This window comes from Sphaerodactylus townsendi, linkage group LG04 (assembly GCF_021028975.2).
Source record: "Sphaerodactylus townsendi isolate TG3544 linkage group LG04, MPM_Stown_v2.3, whole genome shotgun sequence".
NCBI classification, from domain to species: domain Eukaryota; kingdom Metazoa; phylum Chordata; class Lepidosauria; order Squamata; family Sphaerodactylidae; genus Sphaerodactylus; species Sphaerodactylus townsendi.
Window position 1 is genome coordinate 62,809,448 of NC_059428.1, and position 6,218 is coordinate 62,815,665.

Here is a 6,218-nt window from a genome sequence, read left to right on the forward strand (position 1 = left end):
GGTGGTGGTGGTGTGTGTGTGTGGGGGGGGGGGGTTCCCTCAGGTTTGAAAAGAAAAAAAACCCCATTCATGTCCGAAGCTCCGCCCCTCCGTTTGTGGGTTTTAAAAACATTTTAGTGCTTTTTTGGTTTTTGGCCTGCAGGGGGCACATTGTTTGGGCTAGCAGCACCAAATTTTCAGGGATTGTTTAAGGGACTCTCCTGATGATACTACCCAGGTTTGATGAGGTTTGGTTCAGGGGGTCCAAAGTTATGGACTCCCAAAGGGGGTGCCCCCCCATCCTCCATTGTTTCCAATGGGGGTAGCTTTAATAGATAGATGAGGGGCTACATCCTTTGAGAGGAGTCCATAATCTTTGGACACCCTGAACCAAATCCTCACCTAAGCTGTGTAGCTATCATCAGGAGGAGTCTCTTATTTGATACCACCCAAAGTTTATGTGTAGTTTGGTCCAGGGGAGTCCCAAAGCTATGGACTCCCAAAGGGAATGCCGCCATCCCATTGTTTCCAATGGGAAGCTTAATAGGAGATGGGGGCATGACACCTTTGAGGGTCCTTATAACTTTGGAACCCTTTTGAACCAAACTCTTCATTCAAATCTATGGGTGGTAATTTCATTAGGAAGGAAGACTCCTAAAAGAAACCCCGTAAATGCTTGGTGCTTCCTCAGCTTAACAATTTGCACCCCTGACAGCAGGCACCCCCAAATTTCTCCCAAGATTCCTCCTTTTAAATCTTCACCCTTCATCGCATAGGATTTAAAGCAAGGAGAATCTGAGGTCCTAGTTTAGAAGAAGAAGAAGAGTTTGGATTTATATCCCCCTTTTCTCTCCTGTAGGAGACTCAAGAGTGACTTACAGATCTTCCTTTGCCTCTTGCTCCTCACAAACAAAACACCAATCAATCTGTGCAGGTAGGTGGGGCTGAGAGAGCTCCGAAAAGCTGTGAGCTAGGCCCAAAGGTCCACCCAGCTGGCGTGTGTGGGAGTGCACAGGCTAATCTGAATTCCCCCAGATAAGCCTCCCACAGCTCAAGTGGCAGAGCAGGGGAACTCAAACTTCAGTTCCTTCCAGATTAGAATGTAACCTGCTCTTAACCACTATGCCACATTAGAGAAGTGATGCTCTGTTTCAGGGTGGGGGATAATCCACCCTAAAACAGCATCACTGTCAATGTTGTTTAACTAGGGACCCCAGATTCTCCCTTTAAGGTGGATTTAAAAGGAGAATTTGGGCTCTCTAGTTTAAACACCATTGAAAGTGATGCTGTTTGGGGGTGGATTCCAGCATCACAGCGACTGCCCGGGGGGCGCAAAACTCAGATTTTGCACCAGGCTCCATTTTCCCTCTAAGACTCTGCCTCCAGAGGGAGGGGCAGGGGGGAGGGCAGGACAGAGAGTCTGCCATCCCCTCGGCCTCGGAGAGATGTGCTTTTCTATAAGCACTAGGCCAGCTGTGCGGGGCTTGTAGGCGTGGTACACATGCCCTAGGGGCGAGTGGGGGTGTGCCCCCCCAACCCCCCCCATAAAAAATCTATACCTACGTCCCTGCGCCTTACTATACACCTCCCCGGTTCTGGGAGGTCTGACCACTTTAAATATCCACCCTCTTAGGAACTCCTTTCTCTTTCTTAAGACAGGTTTGTCCCGCACACGGATATTATTCCCCTAGTAACACTAGCATGAAATACTTAAACAGATGCCAGCTTTTCGCAGTATGAAGATTTGAAAGTGACAGCACTGAACTATTGAATTTATGCTTGCCAAACATCTACTACTGAAACCTTGCCAGAGCTATCCTCCTTGGTACTTTCTTAGAAATATGTCAATATTACATTCGCTCAAGTTTGCTTTCACCTGCCAAATTAAAATCCTACTTCAGTGATAAATTAGCATATTTGGATTATGTATTATGAATGATTCAGAGTTTCTATATGGCAGCACATGATTGCTGATGATGTAACAAGAATTTTTCCATAAGCTATATTTTTTTTCTTCATCAGCAGCAAAACTGAGCTATGTACTCCAACCATGCTTCAATTATGATATATTTTATAGTAGTAGATACAAGTGTAACTTAATGCTCATAATCAAACTGTTTCACCACACATACCCTTTCTTCATTATTGGTATTTGAATTGTTACACCTCTGCAAGCCTGTATGCTTTGTCTTAATTTTTTTTACAGATAACCTGTAGGAGCAGAGCCCCACATTTCTAAGTATATTGTGAAACTTACAGAGAAATCCAAAGCACAACGGTGGGGGTGGGGGTGGGGGTGGGGGTGGGGGTGGGGGGGAGCACTGTAGGGACAGCATGACCCTGGCACCAGGGAGTGGCATACCATAGGAGTGTGAAGCAGGGGCACCAGTCATCATGGCAGCACAACTCCAGCACAGTGGCTTTTGCCAGTGCCAAAAAAGATATTCCTAGGGGCAGGGCTGATGTTAGCTCCCCAAACTCTTTTGTGCTGGAAACATCCACTTTTTCTAGTGCAAACTCACACCAGCAAAACGTGGTGTGTGACATACAGCTGCATTAGCACACTATGAAAAAGGTTCCCCATCAGCGCAGACCCCTCCTCCACGGTGTCATGAACTGTCCTGTTCCAGGCTGATTCTGTCATGTCCCCCAACAAGGAAGTGAGATCCTCTGTCTGGGACTGCTAGCTCTTGCTTGCTCGTTAGTTTTGCTTTTAGGCAGGGGCTAATCTGCTGGTTAGACACCTGCTGGGTTCTACATTTCAAAGCATTGGGGAGCATGGGTTTTGTAGTTTTGCTTTGGTGAAGGCACTTCCTATGAGAATGGAGGGGTGCTGTTGCCCCCTGGGGAACTAGTATCGGAAGGTGGTGTCAAGCTGCGTGGAAGGGGTGGGTGTGGAGTGGGGGTATATAGGAAGCTGTTTGGGCACCTGATCTTCAGTTCTGTCAATAGAAGTCTGTATGCTTAATCCTGATGCTCTTTTCAATAAAGGAAATAGTTTGAACACAAAGTCTCATTATTGAACAGTCTGGGACATGACACATGGCCACAGTTGGCCTGGAAGCTGACCAAGCAGTTAATCAACGGGTGGAGGCAGAGACCAGCCTAGGAACCCTGAGCAGTGGCCAATAGCAGGGCCCATCCCCCTTCATAAACACCTTTCCAGACATAACATCTTCCAGGAGAAAAGGTGCATGGCCTGGGATGCTGTTTGACAGCTAATAGACATGCAGACGTAGCAAAAACATGGGGAAGGAGCACTTGGAATTAGCACTTTGCACTGTCAGTCTGACACTTTGCACATTGAGCTTGCTACTAGCACTTATAATTATTAATTATTTTAATCTTTATATTCTTAAAACCTATTTTATACACTATTTCTTAAAATGCCGTTAAAGGTTTCTATTCAATTCAACTGAAACTGAGAAATTAGCTTCAGAGATGCTATTTGCCTCCTTTGGGGAACCTGTGCATACAATATCCTGTCTGTACACATGAGGCCCCAACAAAGTGTAACCCTGAGTCCACGGAGTGAGGAGGGAGAGGGTAAAAAGTCAGGATATTCTATATAAGAAAGAAAGGAACAGTTTTCCCAAACTGACTAAAGGTAGTTCACCTCAGAAGTTAATTCTGAAGGTAGTTCACCTTCACCTCAGAAGGGTTCCAATCTTGTTATAAAACTACAAATTAATATTCTAGTCATGAGAAGTTGTTTTACTGTTTGCTGGACGGGGAATTGTATTTACATTAATTGGTTTATATTTTGATTTTTTTTGTTGTGAACATTTGCAATGGATGTTATATGAATCTTCCCAGATTCACTACAGAACCTGTAGTTCACCTGTAGTAACCTTGTTATAAAACTACATATTAATATTCTAGGGCTACATGAAAAGAAAAGAAAATTCCTACATGAAACCCCTGAAAAGAAAACAGATGACTTCGCAAGGCAGAGCAGAGCTGCAAGTCCATTAATCTTTAAGGGACTGACTTGACAGAAGCCAGAAATGAGTGAGACTCTCACCACAACAGATCTGAACTATTATGCGTTAATTATTCTTTTACATATTTGACTGTTGTTCTATATATTACTTCTTATAACAAAGGAAGAATACATTTTAAGTTTGTTTACTGTTATTTCTATGAATGTTAAGTGTCACAAGATAGGAATCACACTGTCAAAGATGTGAACTCCTTCAGTCCTTAATCGAGAACAATATTTCTTTGATATCTCTCTTGCAATTACGGTAAATAGGAGTTGCAAAAGCAAATAGCAAACCCTCCTGGGCAGTTTCAGATCAGGAAATCAACACAAAGATGAAGGCTTAAATTCATTCTTCCTGAATGTTACAGTTCTGATCCAATGCACCTGAAAACTGAATTCCCAATATTTAACAGTGACAGGCCTTGTTTACCTACTGAGAAGACTCTCACAGTCTCCTATGATTTTGGGAAACAAGGTTTGTTTTAGACTATATACCTTCCCCTCAGTTACAAGGTGTTTCCATGGTAGCAAGTGTATAGGAGTGAGTTTCCTGCTGTTAGATAGATTTTGTACTATGCAAGTATAGTACAGAGATCTATTTATTTATATGTATTTTTCTCCCACCCTATATTCAAAAATCTCAGGGCAGGTTACAACATAAGACTCGTAAAAGTTGTAAAATCCTAAAACCTAAAAACAATAACAACCTATAACAATAACACCTATTTAAAATTCATAAAATCTATTAACATTCATAAAAGCTGTTTTAAAATTCATGTTACCGGAAGAGGAAACCATCTCTTCACTGAGACAGGATGTTTATATAAACACAGAAGTTTTATTTCTTTACAGGTTGGTTTCAAAGAATAAATCAGTAGCACAGGTCTCAGAGGCCCATTAAAGTTAGTGATGGCTTCACAGTGTCATTTGAATATTCTTTAATGCTTTCAGGCACAAATTGACATTTACTGACTAGCCACTAGATTGAATCCTTTCTCACACACATGATTCCACCCAGATCAGCCTGTCCTTTCCCAAGAATCAGACTAAATGGTACAAGGTCTGCTCATTACCAGAGACAGGTCTAACAATCCGGTACTCTGTTCTTTGCCAGAGCTAAACCATTTTGCCACACTACCAAACAGAAGCCCATGCAGAATAATGCACTTTCAAACTGCTTTCAATTCTCTTTGAAGCTGTGCGGAATGGCAAAATCCACTTGCAAACAGTTGTGAAAGTGGTTTGAAGAAGCATTATTTTGCGTGTGCGGAAGGGGCCAGAGCTACCCTTAACTGCCTGCTTCTTTGCTAAGCCAGACCTAAGGTTCTCTTCCCAAGACAGAACTCAACTTTCTCCTGCTGTGTCTCCCTTTAAAATACCATTCCCCTCCTAAAAAGGGAATGTCAGGGTAAGCATCAATGGGCAACTGCTGGGTCCCAAGGTGCCCCAGCATCCAATTCATTACCCTTGAATTTATGAGCACAGACCAGTGTTTCCCAGCCTTTTCAACATTGCGGTACCCTTGACCTTGCTCTTCATATCTCAGGGTACCCTTGAGGTTTGTTTGATTTTTTTTTGCATTTTTTAGGGTTTTTTTCGTTTTTGGCCTGGAGGTGTGGGGAGTGGTAAGCAGGGGGAGGGGAGGGAAAACAGTGTTGACAGCTGCATTGTTTGTTTGCCTAAATTCGGCATGGACTGGGGGAGATTTAAAGGGACAGCGTCCTTTAAATCTACCCCCCCCCCCATCCACGCCGAATTTAGGCACATAAAACAATACTGTTTTTCAATGTTGTTTAAAGAGAGCCCATAAGGCTTCCAACCACTCCCTTTAAAATCCATTTCATTCCGGTGTGGGAGGGCAGGCGGTAGCATTGTCATGGCACCCCAGGGTGGCAGTAGCAGCAATTGGACCCTCTCTGGCTCTGTCTGTTTCCAGGCTTGGCTATGTGCTTGACACCACTTCCATTTCACTGGATGTGGAAACAGCAGGGACAAATAGTAGCCTCCATCACCCAACTGACCTGTCAGATTGAGACAGTAGAAAAGGACACAGAACTACTGTCTCTAGAGCATTAATTAGGGGTGGGCACTGCTGGGGGTATTACTCAGACCTACTCGAAGTTTGCAACCTGCCTTTCTTTTTGTTAGAATCAACCCAGTTATCACATACTAGTGAACAAGTTTCCCAGGACGCATCAGCAGCAGGGAGTTGACTGCATATAAAGGGGAGATAAAAGATATTTCAAGATACACA